The following is a 23,657-nucleotide window of genomic DNA, read 5'->3' as shown; positions in this document are numbered from 1 at the left end:
CTTTACAAAGTTATGCTCTGTTACATAAATCTACTGTAATTTATCAGTTTAGTTTTGCCTTTAAATTTTAACACCTTTTATGATCTATTCAATGATTGTTAGTATAAAACAATACGCGGCCTAAAATTCAGAAAGGCAGACTTCATAAGTACAGTCTCAATTGCCACGCCGACAAAGATATCAATATCAGATACTTAACGAAGCTTTCATCACGTAAGGCTTAAAGCCTAACGATAAAAGACGTCTCATATATTAGTATAGAATTTATTTGTGAAGGGCTTTTATTATTTAGAAACAGCAAAATTATTCGTAAAATTCTATCTTCAATTCAAATGTTGCCTAGCGATTTCTTATTGATATTTATGTATATTTTTTTATTCTTACGCCTATTGTATTTTTATTGTAATTTATCAATAAATTGTTGCTGACTGCTGTAGTGCGAATCTCTACCACTATCAACAATAAACCACTGTATATCTATCGAGAAGTTTTGTATGAAAATCTAGTAAGCGCCTCTAGCGGGCGTCGTGGGAACTATTTTTGCAGTACATTTTAAATGTCAAGCTCTCTGTACTCGGTAGAAAATTGCTCTACTAAAGACAAGCCACAGTAGAATACAGGCTTTCGGTCAGCTATGGAAAGACGAAAGCTAGTATTAATTAAGCCTACAGTACACATCGCGTTCTACCCAAGAAGCGCGCAAGTTTCTACAACGGGGCGTTTATGACATTTTTTAAACTATATAGTTTACGTTTCCGACCTGCAAAATTCTAGGAACTTGTATAGTGACTCACGTATTCTATAAAGTATCAAATATCGATTGTAGGTCAACTTCGAGTTAACTCACTTAACAAGTAATAGTTTAACGAGTTGTAATTGGGCTTGCATTATTGAGATCTTATACCAGCCTCGGTATTGCAGTGCTTTGTTCCAACTACCAATCGCGTATAGCCTGGAGGTTTTAATGTAAACCTTTGTGGAACATGGATTATTTGCGAACAAAACATGGTGTGTTTTTGTGGTATGGATTGAGTTGCTCTGGTTTGTTAGTGGCAATACCATGATTTATACAGTGTAAAGTCAGCGAATAAATGTTGAGGTTATTGTATAGTAAAAACGATCATAATGAGTTATTAATTTACCCAAGAGAATTTCCCTACAAACTGAAAAACTTAGATGAAAACCTGTAAGTTTGTAGTTACTACAAAAAAGTGTAAACTCATTTCTCAAATCATATAATTAGGAAGATTTACAAGCTTATCGTTACTTCTTACTTTCAATCGGTAATTTAGTTACCAAAAAGACTACATCTTACCAATGCGGCAAAATTTTTTTAAAATAAAAATAATAAAATTGAATTTAAAAATATCAATTCGTTACCAAACACTAAAAGACGAATGAAATGAAAGAAGTTCAAAGCAAGAATATGAATAACACATAAAGAGTGCTTAGTACACAGACAACGTGAACTGCTGACCATTTAGGTAATTGTTCAACTTGTTCTATCATTTGTTTAGTTAGTACGTGGGTGGTTGGTTTAATGGCGTGTTTCCGACGATAGAATTATGTGTCTGCCTACGTAATACACGAACTTATGGATAGAGGAAATTGTGGAGTTTACACCATCGTTTCAGTGTACTACTACTGTCTAGTAGATGCTAGTGTGATTGATAACATCGTGTACAATGAATATTGTCAAACCTTTCTTAGTGAAATTTACAATATCTTGAATGAAAACTGGACTTGACTATCTCTGTGGCGCGGTTGGTAATGTTTCCGACAGCTAAACACGGGGTCCTGGGTTGGATTTCCGGGTCAGGCAAAGCGCTATTGGTATTTTCTAATTTATATGAGAATATTTCGTTATAGTAATCCGGACTTTGGTGACGTGCTTGGTATATGGCTAGTGACTTAGGGACTTACTATGTTAAATGTGAAAAGTGTTAAGGTATGACGAAATTATTCGATACACCTCTGCCTAAACCTTCGGGTGCAACAAGCATAATATTATCTATTTATTATGATACGTATAAAGCAAAGTTGTTACTATATGCAGTGTAATTTAGGACAGTAAATGTAGTCCAGGATTTGACTGTCATTACATTAGTATGCACACAATTAGTAGCACGTAACATGCAACGTTCGCAGGAAGCAACAAAACTTGCAAACGATCCCTTGCCGTCGTCGCTTTTGCTTACGTTACTTTCGACACTTTTAGCTAAGTATACTGTTTATACAGCTATAGCACCTTCACAAGGAAATAGTAATTATGTTTCTCAGTTGTAAAATTCTTATCGATTTTAAAATTATTATTCTCTTAGCAATCATTCTCATTTTACTTTTAGCAATCTTTTGGTTTTGTAAATTCAATGCAGGGAATTCTGCAAAAATGAGTCAAAAAATCATATTAATATACGTAAATTGTTTAATCTATCAGTTAAGTAGAAAGGATGGTGTTATTCGTAGAAGTGAGTTCACTTCCGTAGAGTGCAACTTTTGTGAAAGTCCGATGTCCTTAATTTGGGCTTTTGTTGTTTTAGCTTATGATTGTGATGGATTTTTAATTATTTTGGGCATAAATCGCTCGGCACAAGTGTGTACTCTCAGTAAAATTTTACGTAAATATTATACTCAATTTTTCTACAACTATCTATGCTACTTCAGTATTAATACTACTTCTCAGTCACTTGAGACTAGACCAGTTCTTTTGTTTGTCTGCCGTCGAACATTCCAAGTAGTTTATTTATAAACGCTCCCTAGAAATTACTGTTCATTGTTTCAGTTAGAAAATTATTCGTTTCGTTTCATTAGAACATTTCTTTTATTTGTTTGTATTGTGTGTTGAAGTAGTTTGTTAGCTTCTGGTTTTTGTTATCTGGCTTTTGATATTTGAATGAATAAAAGTTTTTTTGATTACAATAGGGAATTTGATATGTGCGGTAACCGAACGGCTACTGGTTGCGTAGGTTTTGAGTGAGTTGGATATAGTTTTACCTGTAGTTTTTACTATTTCTTTTTTTATAATATACAATTTAATAAAGTTATTTGATAGAAACTACGTGGAGTAATGTAATGACTCTCCGTAATAGGTGAATAATAACAGTATTTATTTATTTTATATTTCTGTTAATATGTTTATGTAATCTATGCTAATTATAATTTTACTTAAACAATTTTTTCGTTGATTCAATTACTCACGATTCACTTTCACTGTGAATAATTTGAGTGGAACTAAATGAAACTTTTCATAAAACAACTTGTCGTGTTTGCTATTTAGCAAAAAACAGAAGCAAACGGATTCAGTAAATTAAAAGAACCAACTAATTAAACAGTTTACGAAGCATTTCCTTAATGAATGAAAAACTAGGGCTGCATTTGTAACTAGAGGTAGGTAGTAGTCATGTCCATATTGTATTGACTACGCATTGTCTACGTTCGACGTTCAGTGACATCGAAAGTCGTTTACTTGTGTTAGTAGGTGTATGTATATGTGTCATGTGTGTGTATTTCGGTCGGTTTAATTTGAATTTATGTATTTGTCAGTTAGTTTGATATTCGTGTGCAGTGAATGAAATACATTGAGTGGTTTTAGAATATATACTACTAATCTATGTCGTTCCAAGGTTTACTTTTGTGCCTGTTTTATGAGATATGCATTGATTTAATTCGGTTCTACTCTAGGTTTGTGACAGCAAATGCTTGAAGACTACAGATGGACGGCAGCCACCTTTTCTTGGTTGAACCCGACATATAAAACTATTAAAGTGTATAAAACTAGAAAATGCTCAACGGCTAAAGAATATATTTATAGAGATAGAGATTTGCTCCTATTGTTTCATGAAGAAAACGTATTTTACTCAAGAATTGATAAGCGAGTATAATTAACTTTAAAAACTAAACTTTTACTTAACTTTAAGTCATATATCATTATACGTAAAGCAGGATTACATAAATTCACAAACGACTAACAAGTATAAAGTATGTGGAAGTCACTTCTTGATTCCAACATTTATATTAAACTTTCAAGACTCGAACTTTAAACAAACGAAATTATCTAAATTCAATGACTAAGTCCAAAGGAAATAAGATCCTTGAATAAATTCTAACTTTAAGATTCCTTTCTGTCTAGAGTTTTAAACAATTTTTCCTCGAGGGTTTTGGAGTATAAATTATTATTTTCTTCTTAAACAATTTGTTTTTGATTGTACATTTTGACCTTTAAAAAGGGATTTATTTACTGCTATTCTTTTTGTGAATGAATAAGGGTGTTAACACACCAATGAATCAATCGGTTTTCGATGGTAAATTGCGACACTATCAATCCATAGTTTTTACTGCGACAATGTACAATCGATTGTTGAAAGATATCAACCGATGACTTCAATCAAATAATATGGTAGTATCGCAATTACGAGTCGGTATAGTATTGTTTTAGTAATTCGCTTTACGCTAACATAAATGAGGTATTCAAGGGACCATGTTAATGAAAAGGTTTTGTTTCATACAGACAATGCACCCTAAACAAACTTATTCATTATGAGATATGAATGTTTATTCATCAATAAATTGTTCTAATAAATGATCGGCGCAAATTCGGAGAAATACTAATTGCGTGTGAACATTTATTAGAAATATTGTCTTTGTGTTCATGAAATATTTCGCAGATTCAATTGATGTATGTGCAGTGTGATATTGAAATTAATGTTCGAGTCGACAAAGAGATATTTAGAATTGTTATTATTGTATTTTGCCAAACAAAGCAATATGCATTCATCTTTAGATTTATATCAATTAAACTTTAGAAACGTCTATATTATTAATATGAATGTGAGTTTGTTTGTTCTTATTTCACGTCTAAATAATTGGACTAATATAGACATACTTTGGCACTGTTAAAAGGTTATATCCTAGGAGACGAGGTACTAACTGGTTTGGTATTAAAAATATTATTAAATATACATTTGCCTGAATTAAGGTCAAATAGATATCACCAAATAGAAGAGGGGAGATGCAACAATAACTCAATCTAAAGACCACGCCCTCAGTTGGCACTGTAATCAATCTGTGCCGTAATCACCCAAGGAGTCTTGAAGAATGCACATCTTATATTAAATCTCTCACAGTCCAACGAATCTATTGATTTTCTTACTACGGTAAAGGAAAAAAGAGGGTTTGATATTAATTTATGCTAGTTCTCTTTTTAAGTGTCATTTATGCTATCAAAAATATATCTCAGCACGGTTTGGTAACGATGACCCGTTAAGGAAAAAAAATGCAAATATGATAAGAAAAAGTGCGATTGAAAATTAAAGCTTACGATACATGTACGATACCTCATTTCTTTACCCTACGTTTCATCAACATAGAATCCGTGTTATCAGCAAGTGCAGCCGACGCTGGCATAAAGTAACGCGCCAGTGTGAAGATGTCGTGAGTGTTATTTCAAAGTACCGAAAATTTTGATTAATATGAAATAAGTAAAGACCAAGAGAGGGTAGGCAAAAAAACTCACGCAATAAGGAGACGATATTAGCAGCTACATCAGTCAACCCGTGATTACGATCTGTGTGACTTGATCGAAATGTTGGGTAAACAAAATAATAAGGTATCATAATCTTTAATTGTTCAGTCGCGCTTATGCCCCGCTGCATTTTTGTATTATGTGTACAAGATGTGAGAGTTTAAAAGTTGTTACTTTTATTAGGTATTTTATGAAGTGTACAGAGACTTAACGAAGAAATAAACGTCGGTTCCAAAAGTGAAAAACGACTTCAAGAAATCTCTTACATTCAAAAAGTAAGTAGTTTGAGTTCTGTGCATTGGTTCATGTATCTCGGTTTATTCTGTAACTCAAATAAGTAAAAATTGGATTTATTTGTTGCCAGACTTGTACAAACTTACTTGTAGTTTTATTTAAGTCTCAATACAAACTGACCGAATCGTGATTCTTAAGACAGTGCTATTGATTGGGCTAGATATGTGAGTAAAATGAAAACATTTTTGCCCGTAAAATTCTTTAACAATGTGTTTCTATTATCAATTCCAGCCACAATTTTCCCTAAGCCTATCATAAAGGCTAGGCAAGGTTTTAAAGTATTTTTTGTATTCCGTTCCATTGATTTGTTATTTAAAAATAATCTGTTTCAAAAGACAGCAGGATTAGAAAACCCCATTATTTTATCAGACTAACTGTGAATTTAGTACAAACACACACAGATATAAATGTTCCGTTTATCGATGTACAGGCTCTTAAAACAGCTACACTAACAAAGTAACTCCCCATAAAAATCCCAAGTGCTCGGCGGGGCTCTACTTAAAATTTTTAATGTAATCTCACGGATGGCATCGAATGTTGCACTCTTGGCGACTGCTGGTGGAGTACCGTGTCGCGAATATTATTAATGGATTCTAAATTGCCTTTAGAGCATACTTCCGTAGCCGCACGTGTCAATGGCGTTACTCGGCGAATGTGTTCAATTAATGTTGGTTAATACCGTCACCTGAGGGATACATTGGGTTTATGTGTACCCGTATTTTTATTGGAGTACGTATTTGAACTCAACGTTTGATTCGTAAAGCAGCTCCTTCTTAAGGAGCTGCTTTACGAATCAAACGTTGAGCCGTAAAGAAACGTTGATTCGTAAAGCAGCTCCTTCTTAAGGAGCTGCTTTACGAATCAAACGTTGAGTTGATTCGTAAAGCAGCTCTTTCTCCTTCTCTTCAGATGCTTATTCAGTTATTGCAGCTTTTTAGTGAAGCGAAGTGTATGAATTCTTGCAATCTATCTTGCTACATTGTACGAAAAATAGCATTTTTGGTTATGTCCCCTTAATAAAGGTTGTAGATCGATATTTTTCTCAATTGTTATTTGCCTTTTACTAGTTTTGATTGCACAGTAAAATGTATTTTTCTTCCATGAACCATCTCTCTATAATATGCATAACAGTGACCAGTGACGTTGTGTAAGAACTAATCGTTGCTTCGCTGGATCAAAATCGCAAACCACCAAGAACATAACACATACCGTACATACATACAATATCGCACCATATTCCGCCAATTTACCTCAATACTATAATAGACAGGTGACACATCACGATAACAGTTTATTAACTAAACGTGTACATTAAGGGCGACAGTAATTGCTATAATCATTCGCGTATATCATGATCATAACATAATAACATATAATAACGGGTGATGTGGAGTAACAACGCAGTTTGAATCGCTTGATGTGGGTGAATGGTGTCATTTGACAAATATAAACAGTTGTCGAAATTTATGCGGGTGTACTACTATACGGATGTTTTTTGGCAAAGTTTGCATTTAAATATTTATGTGAAATAAATAGTAAAATGTATGACAGGTTGCTGTGCGAAAAACAGTTTTCAAGGACTTTAAGTGTCTTTCATTTATCGTTGTCTACTTCATTAGAATTAAAACATGATTCTGACTATTGAAATGAATCACATAAAATGAATGATAGAACTAGGGGCGATTTAAGTACTGAAGATTTAACATTGCAACATTTAACACAATACTGTGTAGCGTAGTCTCTACACACGATTTCTATCTCTTGCCTCCTACTGTCCTATTACGGAGCAAAGGCCTCCAAATATGATAACAATAATATAATGTTCGCTACAAAGAAAATCGTTCAACGTAAATAACGCCAAATCAAATAATGGATCAAAACTTGTTCCAATATTGGCACAAACTTGAGCCAAAACTAAAATCAAATAATATCCGAGTATTGAGTGTTAGAATTGAATTGGAATCAAACCACGAATTCGATTTAGTTTCAAGTATTGACGTGACAATACATTAGAAACTTTCAAATAAGCAATTAAAATTTAAATTTCGGGTTGGTTTTGATTGAATAAACTCCTAAATAAATTTTCATTCAACCGGTTAACTAAACTTGAAGTATGAATTATTGGATATTTAAATTTTGTTTGAATATATTAAGGAAGTTTGTAACTAAATAATATAAGTATTTTCAGTTAATGGTTTTAATACTATTGTTTGCTTATAATGACAGCTGGATAAGTGTTACTGTTGATTAATTTTAGCCATTGATATTTGTCCTTCAAAAATGCCGATGCCACTTTACCTGATACAGTCTAAAACACATTATGTTAGAAGATTTCTAACTTGATACTTGGCAATCCCCAAGCAGACGAGACAAATCGAATTTATACACGTCGAGTCACTGTAAAAGCAAGTTTTCTTCAAGCCAACCTTTTGAAATGTAAGTACTAAACTAGTTAAAGCTCTTGAGAGTCCAGTGCAGCGAAATATTTAACATCTTTCATCCCATTGTTCGTCGGGAGACATAACCCTATGCCTTCGCAGGCAGCCTGCCAAATGCACTAAAGACACCGTTGGCGATTCTGCTCTGTCTAAATAAATTATTGTTATGTGCTCCGTTTTAATCCAATTTTACATGTACAGATTCTACGACGAAATCGTTGTTTAAAATCGGACTTTCCAATGAAATGGTTATCTGAACAGCGTTTCACCACTAACGCTTACTTAGAAGAGTATATTCTATATAGTAAATGAAAAGTTGTTGGATAGGAACGAATTAAAATTCGTAGTTATAATCATTTCTTACTTAAATAGAGATCTTTTTTGGAACAATTATTTTCAGAGTTACTCTACGAATCTATGAACAATGGACATACTTTCGTCGGTAGTAAATTGTAAAAGTATTGGTAAAACCTAACTTTGAAGGTTAGCTTTAACCTTTTCTCGACTGTTTGTTGTACATTAGAAAGAACATTGCGTCTGTAGTTGCGTAAGTGTAAACAATACTTTAATACAATTACAATTTACTACCAACATAAATAAGCATTAATACATGAGAAAAATAACATAATAAACATTTGAATAACTGTAGATAATATTTTTCGAATATAAAACGAAAATTCGTTATTCGTATAACCTACACCAGATATTTCGAAAAAATATTACCGCGTATTTTCGTTGCGTGTTAAACAAACAGTGTAGTGCGATGTCCACCTTTTGCAGTCAGCATCACGAGTTTTATTTACGCACAGGGACAAAACTAGTAGGGCCGTAATGTTTGTTCCGAATCTGAGTGTTTGTACAAGTGATTTATGTATGTAATAGCACCCGCGACACGGACTCCTACAGAGGGCGTGTGTAGTGTTTACTCACGGATATTTACTATTTATCTTTTGTTTTTATATATTTTTGTTGTTGGATTCTGTTACTAAGTACCTGTTACTACAATGTACTTAGGTACAAGTATTGTAATTGTTCTCGTTTTGGTACGCTATACGGATATATTGTTAATGTAAGTTTATGTTAAGAGTTGATAGGATCTTTGAAATTTAACTAAATACGTTCTTCAATAAAAAGTTTTGATAGAGCATAATATTATTTTTAAATAACTTTTACTACTTTATAGCCTAAAAATAAAAAAAGTTTCATTTCAAACCACTAAATGACTAAACAGTCGTCACTATTGGATTCTACGAACCGCCATATTTCAGTAAAATCTCAATGAAAAATATAACTGCGCGGTTATTGACCGAGTTCTTGGCAATCTTTATTTTCTATTTCTGTATTCAAAAGACTGTTCTTTTTTAATCGCAATCTGTCTGAATATGGTTTAATTTTTATTCATATTTAGATAATTTGAATAAGTTTTGTAAGTTTAACTAACTACCTATTCAAAATGTGTGTTCTATTTCAAATGTGTTGTCGCAAGAGTGAGAAACTGTATGTTAATATTTAATCGATTTGTATGTATTTATTATATTTCAATTAATAATTATTGAGCGCAGTTTGCGCAAAATTCGTAGGTAGTCAGTGGAAAAATGCTAGTAAACATATAATTGGGTTGAATTTTAAATATTTCTTCGACATAAAGTGAGTCACTGTTAATAAATCAGGTGTACACTTTCCCACATACTTGTAAAGTAATAAGTGGAACAGATTATAGGATGAATAAAGCAGTAAGACTTCATACAATTTCTACGTAAGAAGGCGTGTACTATGTCCATTAGTTTGGACACTTGAGTTTCATTTGAACCTGTATTCGAAATATTGAAAACATTGCTCTTAGTTTAATTCATATTTGAACATTGATTTCGTAAGCTTTAACGCTTTGGTAAGGGAAGACGAATTTCTTGATAGCACAAATAAAAAAATGCACTATTTACTTGTAACAGTGGGTTCAAGTGCAGATTTGGATTGACTTTTCTACGGCAGAGGAGAGGTTACAGAGACAATAAATACAAGTACGAAAGACGTTTGCTTCTACTCATATTATTGACGGTGAATATATCAGACTATCAGCCCCTCACAAAACCTTTTTTACAAATTCGAGGAGCTTAATACATACTTATATGAATGGAAAGAATAACAGCAGCTTACTCGAATTATTAAATTTCAAATCATATCCGACAAAAAATCTCCACGGCCTGTTACAACGTTGTATGAATGAATTCAAAATTTTCTTTTTGTGATTTTTGTAAAGCAAACGAAATCACGAATCATCAAATCCACATGGGCCGGCACAAAAGCTACTCTCACATAAACGAATACAAAAATCTTCACATCCTTTGTCGTAACGCAATCATATTCCTTTGTTTGCAAATATGCAAATTATTTTTATTCAACAGAGCAGGAGGGAGCTTTCAAACCTTCATTTGCGTGTTCCATTAATCAAAGAAATTCGACAGAATTGGATTTCTGTGTTCGTATTCTTTATCTAACGTGTCGTGTTCTGGTGTACCAAAAGTTAAGGTGTGCACAGATTTGGTGTCAAAAAAAGTTCCTGTGGCCAAAATAAAAAAGCAAAGATCTTACGCGTGAGGCCTTAGCACATAATGACTGATAAAGGTTATGCAAAAAAACCTCGTCAATAAATATAATTAAAGTATTAACTACATAAATAAATTAGAGTATTAATTATTTTTACAAAGTTGAGGAGCCACGGGAACTCTTTCTTAACGCACATATGAAGACTGCTAAACTGTTTAGTTAATCACTGACCACTAAACGTTTATCTAATTTGCGACGATGTAATCAAATCAATTGATTACAACATCACAATACCTCATCGTGGCACGTGGTCAATTGCTTCTGATTAGAGACTGCCTTCACATTACAGACGCGGAACCGCGCGTGTCGAGCTACAAGAGCTAATATGTCTTTGACTTTACGTGTCGTGTTCTTACCAACGCGTAATTACAGGAAATGCGTACGTAAATAATAAACCTCGAGTCGGGTTTCACGTTCTTTTGAGTCGAATATGTTTTTAATGGTATTCCGATATAGGTGCGTTCTTGATCTTGTTTGACGATAAGAAATATGGAAACACTCACGGAATTATTTCATTGTCCCCTTATTCTGAAGTGTTAATGGCTTTCGTGACTGTGTTTAAATATATCCGTTCCTTTCTAATATTTTATTCGAGATATATGCTTTATTCGTGCTGTAAATTACTTATCAATTTTAGATTATTCCAGAAGCCATGGAACTGGTAGATATCGTATTTTAAAATACAAATTCACATGAAAATAGACTGTGAAATGATAAGTGGCTTATGCGGCCGATGTGTGGGCTTACAATCGAAATAAATATATCATGAAGCGTTTTCGAAACCTTTGATGTGGTATTTTTCCAGTTAATATTTCGACTACATCTATGCTCAATATTGATTCCCCTTTGTCTTCAATTGAAAACTTTTTTCTGCCACTGTTGTATGAATTGAATGGCAGAACCACAAAGCAAATGAATGCGGAGCTCGCGGAACAAATTGAAAGAAAAAATACGATTCGATATTGAAACAGGGAACAAAAATATGCGCTACCGACGATTACGAACAACGAGACCATGGACTGGTTTAGTTTTTGTAAATTGCGCTTTACGCGTACATGTAGGGCGTCTTCAAGCAATACACTGGTGTAAAACTTGAAAGGCTATTCATTACAACTTTATTTATTTCTTTATTCAATTCTACAAACTTTCTTAGTAATAGGTGTACACTACACATCGGTGAATACTACTTTATACTAATGCAGTCAGATGAGTTATTCGACTGCAATTTAAACGTCTAAAGGCAATTAAACTCCAAATGTTAAATGATGTAAAAAAAATACTTAAATGACAAACAATAAAGTTATCACCTTTCATTAATTTCTGTCTTGTGCAATTGTGTAGCGCTTCAACTTCAACATAAAATAAAAACTTTCAACATATGAATAAAGAAATATTTTCATAACAACATGAGCGTCGTCACGTTTGCCAAACGCAATGAACATTTCCTTTGATACTTATTCGAAGACTACGAGTGTAGTGCATTTCGCGTCCCAACTCGACGCAAATAAATTTTCAAAGCGGCACACTTGACATTGCCGGAGGTATGCGGAATGTTGGCAGTACATTAATTAAATAAAAACTTCCTTGTATTGACCGTGTCTCGAAGGAATGTTTTGTTTTTAAGAGAGAATTCTTTCGGAGACATTCTGTGTTTCGTCTTGTAAAATGATAATATGAATCTTAAAATAAAATGTCTTTCTGAGATTTTTTGCGCAACATTGCATATAATTTTGAGTGCAATGAAATGATGTCTGCAATGGTAGGCATTTATAGAAAAACCGTTAAGAAAATTTTAGATATTTGTTTTATGGATTACCAAAGATGCGATTTGTTCAGAAAGAAATACACTGACGATGGTGACTTATTAAGAGTTGTAAAATAATATTCGTTGTACAACTGAATCCAACCAACCAAGTTGAATAACAAGGCCTTGCATGTTTAGTTTCAAAAGTAAAACTTTTAATACAATTTTTGCGGTGGTCACCATATTTTATTTGTTAAAATCAATTTGCAAGTTGTACAAACATTTTGTAAGGGAATATTCGAAATAATAATATTGTATGTGTCACATTTATAACGTTAATTGAACGCGGCTACTGATGTATTTTATGCGGTTTCGGTTAGTTATTAATTTTGCAGTCATTATTTTGTATGTTCGATATTTTGGAAACTATTTTAGTTTAGTCATTTATTTTTTGTACGTGTTTTATTGCATTTTGTGTGTTAATTGTACAGTTTATTACTCAGAATTTACTCGATTTAATCCTGTGAATTTCTGAATCAGAATATTTTGTTTTATTTGGGGACTATTTGCAATGTATGACAATGTCACCGGTTGAAGTTTACAATACAACACAAATACATTGTTTTCTATAAAATAAATAAATTAACTCCTCGATGACTCGTGACGAGTAGGGTAGAAATTATTATTAAAAATATCCTCACGAATCAATATTTGTTACTCACTTTAACCTTTAGGTCAAATATTATCTGACGGCTAGAACAACTTTGACAGTAGGTTAATCACTCACTATATAAAAAGAACAAGACCAACAATAAACGAAATCAACACACTTCCCCTGATTTCTCATACAGTGCTAAAATCACTGATTAATAAATCCTATTGTACGTAGGCGTCCACACATTCCACTTGAACAATGTTCTACTCATCGAAGAGACAGGAAAAGGTCACTACCCATTAGTACTTAGTACTGACACTACGCCTACACTTATGACGTCACGTGTCAGCCAAGGCTTATACCCTGATCAGGCAGGATTATTATTAGAACGTGACAAAGTAATTGTTGGTATAGTTTGCGATCTTTTGCCGGTTGCTCTATACACGTGGAGCTAGTATAATATTGAAAAAAACATACATCTGTACTATATGAAAATCCTTTCTTATTTAAACTGTTGTTGTACATAAATCGGATATTAACTCATAATTTTATTTTTATTTTCTTGAATTAAAGGATCAGTAGCGGGATTCTTCACCACTATCGACTAGCGGCAACCGGCTATCGAGTAGTTTTGTATGAAAATCTGATTAGCACCTCTAGCGGGCTTTGTGAGAACTATTTTTGCAGCACATTTGAAATGTCGAACTCTTGATACTCTATAGTAGGTATCAACAGTAGAGAATCTCTATCGCTACGGGTTATACTTCATAGATATATAGTATTGCGTGTCTATTTTTGACTAATGATATAAAATGCTATTTAGTAAATGAACGGAAAGTTACCACACAATATTGTTATTATATTTTACATAATTTAGTAAGGGAAATATTGACAGTATCTTTTATGAGGTAAATGTTTGAAGGTCAAACAGAATATAAGAACTGAGTAGCTCTTAAAATGTATAAGAAAAAACCGTTCAAGAGTCAGTAGGAGAAAGTACTAGCAGTCAAGTACTTCCCCCATACTTTGTTTATAAGAAAATACATATTACAGTCGTACAACATAGAAACAACAATAATTATTCGTATGGTCAAAGTCGAAGAGATTCAAACTACTCAGTAGCGATGGACATTGGACATGCCTAAGATACTCTCTAAAAACTGTTCTCATGACCTCTATTCTTCCAAACATCTTCAGTAAACCAACAAAACTTTTCTATCAAATGTATTGGATGGGTTTCTTGATAGCCAAGTTGGAAACTATGTATTCAAGCAGTTTTGGCGTAATACCCGTTTGTCTTCTTACTCTTTAAAGACATCATCACTACATGCTTAGTAGACACTTAGTAGTAGCGGTATTTAGCATAAAGATTGAAGATTGCGATGCAACGTGGCAATGCTGCTAGCATTCTAAGAATATTCCGAGTAGTCAGTGATGTAGAGAAGTACTACGATGTAAGACGCTGGCATGATGTAACGCGCCTGTGTGTAGATGTCGTTAGTGTTATGTGGCGAAAAGTGGCAATTCCGAAAAATATAAAATAAGTGAGGGTAGGTGTAGAAACTCGCGCGCTAAGGAAATGACGTTTAGCGGGTACATCAGTCTGCTCGTGAACACGACCAGTGTAAATCATCGGGTATTAATAAGGTACCGTAAACTTAATATATTAATCGCGTAATGATTAAATAATATAAATTCGATAAGTGTCTTGATTCACTCTCGAATAACGACGGTTAGCGTTTGCGTTCTTCCACTACTGACAATAAAATGCATTGCAAGGAGCTAACGTGGCCATTTAAGTTCTTTCACACACCTCACGCGCGTAATGTCTGAGAAATACTTTATATTTGTTCAGATTAATTGGAATACTATGTCCCTGCGTTCGTTCAAGTGGCTTCCGAACACGAGGTGTTAGTAAAAAAGTTTGGGAGAGGTAAGTTGCTATTATTAATTATATATTTTACTTTACTGTATTTGAGAGATAAACGATATTAGGTCATTTTCTGATACTAATAGGTGTAATTTAAAATATTTTTTTCTTGAGTTTAATTTACCTGATACGTTATCTAAATAAGTCTACTTATCAGAGAAACCATAGTCAATGATGAATTAAAACTAATAAACTTAGCGCTGAGCCATGGCATTTTGGAAATATAGTTATATCCAATAAAGTATGCATGTAAAGCATTAGAAGAGACTTGAAGCAATACACACATATTTGCAAAGGCCATAAGTAAATGAATACCAGAATTTGTGTCATGTAATGTGTGTGTGTTTGTGCAACTTAATAAAATATATAATTTGATATAGTCATGTTTGTATAATCATCATGTATGTAATAATGTTTTGTTAATTATGTAAATTGTATTATTAAAAGCATTCGTATTGCATACGGTATAAATTATAATTTAATGCTCTATGTAAATGTGACAAACCTGGGAATTTTGCAAAATTAATTAATTATTTAACTAACATCATATTATAATTGCCGGGTACATTAATTTAGGAAATTATATTAATTAGCTCCAAACTACATTGTTTGTAATAAATACATGATATTGTGGACAAAGTAATATTTAGTATTTAGTTGACGGATTTTGATATAGTTCGTTGTATAATTACTGTCATGTAGTTCAATTTTCTACTACTATCGGCTACTAACAACCGGCTGTCGAGAAATTTTCGTAAGAACTATTTTAGCAGTACATTTTAAATGTCAAATATACTATACTATCTCGATACTCGACATTATAGACCGTTCAGATTTACACTAATGAGCACCACATTTGTACCTATTTAGTAAGTTTTCAGATGGTAAGTTACGAATCTACTAAACCAAATGAAAAAGTAACTGGATTATAACAAACATCAATATACCAAGCTGTCACAATTCTTTAAGAGTAAAATATAAAATCCTTTTAAGTAGCCTTTAACGGAAGGTAAATTGGGAGCGATGCATGCACCCCTCTTACAGGGATTAAAACCTTTTTCGGTACCCAGTCCTCAATCTCGCCCATTACGGCGGAGATCCCATTGACAGCAGGGATTAAACCAAATGAAGGAGCGTATTTCCAAAAAAGGGCTCACATTTGTCCGATTCCTTCTTTAAAACAATACCAAATTTTCGTTCAGGGTCGTATCGAATGGTATTCTCGTAGAAATTGATATGTAATATTGTTGTGAGAGGTTCTCACAAACAAGATTAGAGTCGGGTACGTGCCTTGGGCCGTCAGTAAATCTAATTGTGACTCCTCGTGCCGCCCGCCGGGCGTCGATCGACGGATGAATTCACCAATGTACCCGCCTGTTATTATTTACATTTTATTTTTGATTGGAGCCTTTTCATAGATTTTGGCCTGATTCGTAAGGACATTGAACTGTTTCAGTCGTGTCACGTATTACAAATTCTGTTACTTCTAACTAGATACATTCTCAGCTTGGCAAATCTAACTCTATTTTATAAATATCTTCGTAAATTGAACATTGCATTTGTATTTTTCAATTCTATTATGATTTCTTTCACAGTGTTTATTGAATGAAATAAATACTATCTTTTAACGGTTCGTTGCTCACGGCTTTACGATATATCGGTCGCAGTTGCGATTGTAGATTATATTTTACAGTCGCACGAAAAATATTTTGAAACTACAATTACGAGGATTATAAATAAAAGCAGCCTTTGACAATTATTATTTCGGACTGTTAGCAAAATTATTTATGGCTGTTGTTAATATAGTACTTCATTTAAATGGAACTAATTTACTTGCAAACGCTGTTTAGTAGTCACTAATCTCTGTTTTGCCACTTTCCACTTTACTTTTAATGGACTCAGGGTGAAACAACATAGTGATTTAACAGCTTATAGTTTGGGGTGACAAATTTGCCGGTGAGCAGTGAGGATTATTGTTGTATAGAATTAGAAATTCTGAATAATGTATGTTAACCACAAAAAAAACTATGAGTAAATAAAATATAGTGAAAAGCGGCTTAGTAGTTGAGGTTGTTGACACGTTATGGTGGTTGTGGGGGCAATTTATAGGAAAATAATAATATTTGATTAATCTACAAAATAAGATCAAAGTTTGGATTTTACAGTTTTTCGTATCTGTTGTTTGTATAAAGTAGTGATGCAAGGTAATAATGTGTCGAAGTTGTCAAATTTAAAAGAAATATCCACAAACCTTTTTCAGCGGTTTATCCATTAGGTAGTGACTGCAGCAAATCATCACAAACTTACACATCTATAATACTACCAAAATCACCTCACCTTCCAATCAAACACATGATACGTTAAAAATGAAGTCCCTAAAAAGGTCCTAAACAAACATGCCCCTAGTTTTATGACGTATAGATTTCTTTGGCACTGGTAGGGGACGGTTGACTTACCCAGGTCACGTGATATGTGAGAACGAATGTTACAGACTAATACTCGGTGCCAAGAGGGCGGAATAAGCCTTTGGCAGTATCTGGAGATACTAGAAATAATGTGCTTGAAACTTTTGATGTACTCGTATTTAGAGGAGATTTTATTGCAATGCAACTGATTTGACTGATGTGAAGAGTCTAAATTTTGGAACAGCTGTTTTCCGATACTTTATTTCAATTGATGTATTTTCAATAATTTGTGAGCATTTTATTTGTGATTCTTAGGTCTATTAATGACAGTTTTTTATGCTGCAAAAGTTTGCCTTATTTAGAATATTTGTAACAAGATGTTAAAGTGAATAATAAATAAGTTTTCTCAGTTTTCACTACTAAGTTTGTAACTTCTAAAGTATTACTACATGATACCCATATAAGTAAGTTGCTTGATGTAGCCTAGAAAAAAAGGGTCTTATACGTGTGTTATTAATATAAAACAAACACGAAAAAACTTGTTATCTTCTTCGCCACATAACATGTTTTAGAACTTATTTAATATCCAAGCAAAAAATCTGGAAAACTTCCAAACCTAAGTTCTGAATAGATGATAACAAGATAAAAATATCCTTTTGTGGTCAGCCCTCGGGGCAGAGGTTTACAAGGTCCTTTAAAAAACTCCCGAGGGGAAAGTTCAAATGAGCGATTTTAGTACTTCACAAAGATTTGAAGGGGAGAAATATTTAAAATATAATAAAAATAATCTGCTAAAGTTACGAAGGGGGATAAATTTATGGCTTCCAATAGGCTGCTCGCGCTCGTTCCAGTTTTTCACGTGTTTAATCTTTTGTAGGTCACTTAGAGCCTAACATGGATTTGTTCAGAACGCGAGTGCTTTACGATAGACACAGATTAGACGAGGGTATTATGTTTTGTGGGCGGGTTGAAAAGTGTTCTTATTTATGGTACAAGAAACAAACAGTATTCTTGGATAAGATATTTTAAACAGACCTTTTTCTATTATTTGCCTTATCTATTTAAGTGTGCAAACCAATATTCTACTTAAGATAACTTTTGATGTTGTACACCAATATACACAAAACTCTTATCACAAAAAGCCGTTAAAAAACTGAGAATTTACTCGATACACTTGTAGTCTTAAACGTTTACACAATTTATCATCACAAAATGACATAAACGTCGTCTTTTAACTCCTCAACTAATGAAGTCTTCCCCTTTGCCACATCTAACGAAGCGACAATTCCTTCAAAATATGAACTGCGAAAGAGTTGTCACGTAGAGACTGCGTAATGTATGAAATTAATCTTAACAGTTACGCTCTCAAGTGAATTACTGAACTGCAGTGTTAAACTCGACTGTACAAAGTTAAAGTACCGTCTTTATTGTAAGACTTACTAGGTGCTGAGTGAAATAATGGTTAATGTATAATAGGAGTACTTAAAGTTTTAGTTTCATTGTAGAAGTATGATAATGTTTAACATAGTTATTTTAAACTTTTGGAAGAAGTCTTTCGACTTTATTCTCAGGTTAAAAATGTAAATGAACTTCATTAAATGAATGTTGAATGTTTCCTACTTGTAGTCGTGCAATCCATACTAATAATATAAATTGAAAAAGTTGTCTGTCTGTAACGTTTTTATGCATAAACTACTAAACCGATGTTTATATATCAAGGTATTTCAGTCAGTCAAACAAAGCGACTATTTCTATTTAAAATAACCACGACGATATAAGTCAGTACATAAATAAAAACAGATCAGATGAAAAATAGAAGCAATACATTTATCATAGAAGAACGTGATGAAAACACAACGACATTCATTTTTGTTAGTTAGTATGTATAGAATAAGAGCAAATAATATATGAATAGTATTAGATCGGTGGACTCGACCAATCAGTCAAGGAAGCCTTGCCATAGTCGGATAATCTTGTCATTTTTCCGCTGATACCTCATGTCATGGACAGGTATTATTTACTTATGGTAAAGCCCGTATTACCTACGTGATAACTCAAAGGGAAAACCTACCCAAGATGTAATCAATAAAAGGAATCCTCGATGGATGTATTGAGTCCGGATGGACGATTAGACTGTACTGGGAAATTTCACGGTAATGTGGAAATAATATAGGCAAAGTATTATATGATAGAAGAAGATTCCATATTGTTAGGTCTTTTAGGACTTTTACTATACAATTGATTACTATTTTTCTCTGAATTTCTTCTATGAAGCTTGATTGTATAGAAGTTGAATACCTTAGGTACGATGATGCGAAAATAAATACCAAAAATCAAGTCTGTTTTGTTACGCAATTTTTTTCTGTCGTATTTATTTTATTTAAAAAAGTAGCTTATATACTCGCTTGTCTTTTGACATAACACAAGATGATGTACATGTAAATACAACATATACAGCCTTCGTTGCCGTCTTTGTGTCTCTAGTCTTACAGGAAAATAATAATAATTAAAAAAAATACTTTGAAAGAGCGTTATTATTCTATTTTTATCTTTTCCACCTTTATATTGATGCCATGTTTCTATGTGATGTGCTAAATTTATACTAACAAAGATAGGTAATATTGTTATAAGTATGTACGTACGTTACCGGTCTAATAGTAGATATGGAACTAAAATAATGTTTTCCATGAACTACGAGTTTATTTAGCTTGAATACGATTTGTAGGGCGGAATATGTTAAATTGTCTGGCATGTACTGTGTTGGATGCTGTTATTTTGGTCGATAAAACTCAAAATTTATTTTTGAAACGGTTAAACAAAGTCCAATTATTACGTCATGTTACATTTTAAAAATACTCTAAAACATGCGTTGAACTGATAACTTTTTAGGAATAGAGTGGTTTGTGTTACTATAATAATGTATGTTCCAAAACTATTTTCGTAATTGTACGGTATTTAAAAATTGTAACATTTAAAATTCTATTTCAACACAGTTTGAAATGTGAGTAACATTCTAACAACTAACAATTAATTTCCATCCATGAAAATATATATCTGCAATTTCAGTCGCAAATAAAATCAATTTAATTACACACCCCATATATCTGGTTGGCTGTATAGCGAACACATTTGTTTAGCAACACGCATCGGTTCGATCAGGGCTGCAGTTAATCTCCTTAATGAATTTTCATAGACGATTCCAGTTCATGCACAATCCATTCGTGACGAACGTTCAGTGTCACTGAACAATGGGGCCGCGTATTTCAACGTGCCAGCCCTATTCTACATCGAGGGTAGAGGGTGTATTTTAATTTTAAAATTGGGGGACGATTTATTTTTATGACTTTTTTGTTTATGGTCGTGTAACTTCAGATTGAAAATAGAACTGTCTACGTGAGTTGTTGTATGTGGATTAAGATTGCAGATTGTACATATTTTTGGGGTAAAATTGTTTTTGTTTTGGAGTGGCAATTTCAGATTTCGATTGAAAGACACCATTTTTTAAAGAATATATAGGGATGTTTATTACGAAAAATGTAAGTTCTTCTGTAATCAACATTTAAAACCAGCCTTATTTTTATTACATTACATTATTATTTTTCAAACAAATAAAAAAACAAGATAAAGCGAGAATACAGTTTTGCAACCGTGATACCAATTTCTTACGCTTCCCTTGAAATTACAATATTATTACACGTGCGAACATAACGTAATGTAGGTAATGTTTATGCCATCAAAAACATTCTGTAAAAACCTCAAGTCTCGCCGTAAAAAGTTGTGAGATCTATATAATACCAAGTCGATTAATCTATTTAGTCTCTACTTAAAGGACCTTCTGTCTTAAGTTATTACGTATGTTATTATCATGCCATTTAAAAAAAATACCTTTAAAACAAATAGACCGACCTGGCCATCGCATGATTTGATTATTAGTATGTATCACACTACACAGCACGACGAGAAGTTAATGCTCCTGAAATGTTAATGGCGAATTTGTGTTTTCTTGCGATGACCAAGTCGATCTATTTGTTTTAAAGGTATTTTTTTAAATGGCATGATAATCACATACGTAATAACTTAAGACAGAAGGTCCTTTAAGTAGAGACTAAATAGATTAATCGACTTGGTATTATATAGATCTCACAACTTTTTACGGCGAGACTTGAGGTTTTTACAGAATGTTTTTGATGGCATCTCACTTCTTTTTGTAGAGCGAACATAAGTCCAATTTGTATGGAAAGACGTTTTTTTTTCATAATTCAACATATTTTCCTATGGGAATGTTGTTCAGTTTCATGGGCTAAACACCCTTACCCACCCTATACCCCCTCCCGTTATGCCTCATATAGTAGGTACCTAATTACACCTATTTATTTTATTTTCTACAGTAATAATAATTCAGTAACTGCAAATGTAACCTTGTAATCTTATACATTTATATGGGATTACAAAGTTATTGTTGCAGTTGGTGTATTTAGAAAACTGGACCGAAATTAGAAAATATTAAATTTTTCCCATGATTAAGACACTAAACCCTATTTGTATTCTAAATTTTAAGCTTCTAAGTCTGCTAGAAGTACCTTAGACTTTTGATGATCGGTGAGTCAGTGAGTCAGTGAGTCAGTGAATCAGTGAGTGACAAAATTAAAAATTTTAACAAGTTGTCATTCTTAAACTACTGGTTCAAATTGACTGAAATTTGAAATATACCGTGTTTATACAATGACTGATTAGTTGCTGAAAATCCAGGCTTCTTGTTTTATCCACAACGAAATTATAGGGGTGTCAAAAATGGCCCGAATTGCTTCGAGAAAAGGATGTTACGGCCGTGCCGCTTTTTTTTGCTCGACTTGCGGGGGCACTTCCGTGCCCCCAGATAAAGAAAACAGGTAATAACTTCGTGACCGCTGAATTTTTCCCTAATAATTCGTTTCTATCTCACAAAAGATTTTACCTTTGTGAAGATAACGAAATTTTTTATCTGATGTTTTGATATAGGGTCTTACTTAAGGGTCCTATATTGAAAATATCTCACGATACATTCGTTGCGAAACCCTAATCCTTTATAAGACTCGGAAACGATTTATCGTTGAGAATTCTCTGTAAATATTTCCCTCCAACATTCCACTACAGCGGCCTACTATAAAAACCCGTATTCACAATTCACGTTAATTTATAATCCATTGCTCTACTTCTTTAAGATTTAAAGTTACGATTGCTTCAAAAACGAAATTGGATTTGAAACTTCACTATATCTACATTTTCTTATTTTTGTTGAGCTGAGAATAGGCCGTCTGGTTCATGTTTACGTATTCAGATACAACTTGACGGTTGACGTAAAATTTGCGGGTAAGCGATTTTGAACCGTAATGCTCGAGAAATAAGGGTGTCTTAGAACTAGGGGATATTAATATCATAGTCGAGGTATGCAGACAGAGCTATTAGTGTAAATCCTTTGTTTACGTTATTTAGCACGTGAGTGTCTCTCCAATGACAATTTATCCAGATTTACGATACATACAGCTATTATTATAATTGTGCTGTTATTAAGACTTCTTACTTCTCTTTTGTTGATTTCAACTCCTTTGTTTCGAGGACCTCATTCTTTGTTCTTTTACTGTACCTATTTAATTTAGTTTACACAATACGAAGAAACGTTTTATAACTGCTTATACTCGGCACCTGTAGCACAAGAGTAATTTCGAGTGCAGTTTATTTTATTTATTAAGTGTGCTATAATTACTGAATACCTTATACTCATCTTATGCTACGGTTTTCCGTGGTTGTCATAAATGTTAACAGGACTCAATAAATCGAAGGTTGATATAAAAGACTTGCGGTTTTTAGATATTTTTTGGATTTGTCCAGAAGATTAACGAATAAATAACATAGAAAATAAACTATAATTTGAAAGACATGTGACACGGCTTACAGCTACGGCAAATGTGTCAAAACATCTGTCAAACAAGATTCCACGCGAGAAGCTAAACACTACTTACTCAGAAGAACCCAACTTCGGGGCTTAATAAGGTTTTCTTTCTGAATATTTATGTAGAATATTACACA

The 23,657-nt window shown here is 33.1% G+C and overlaps 1 protein-coding gene across 2 annotated transcripts in view; it reads left to right on the top strand.

Moving 5' to 3' along the window:
• Positions 1–23,657, top strand: part of Sol1 — a 384,779-nt gene that overhangs the window by 8,263 nt on the left and 352,859 nt on the right. The window contains exon 1 of one of the 2 annotated variants that reach the window (XM_076119661.1): positions 15,052–15,189. The exons of the other annotated variant lie outside the window; for it this stretch is intronic. The gene's annotated coding sequence lies outside the window, so the exon portion shown is untranslated. Of the gene's footprint in view, positions 1–15,051; positions 15,190–23,657 lie in introns of those variants that run through there. 2 annotated transcript variants of the gene reach the window in all.

This window comes from Anticarsia gemmatalis, chromosome 11 (assembly GCF_050436995.1).
Source record: "Anticarsia gemmatalis isolate Benzon Research Colony breed Stoneville strain chromosome 11, ilAntGemm2 primary, whole genome shotgun sequence".
NCBI classification, from domain to species: Eukaryota; Metazoa; Arthropoda; class Insecta; order Lepidoptera; family Erebidae; genus Anticarsia; species Anticarsia gemmatalis.
This window is presented reverse-complemented; position numbering and strand designations above follow the sequence as displayed.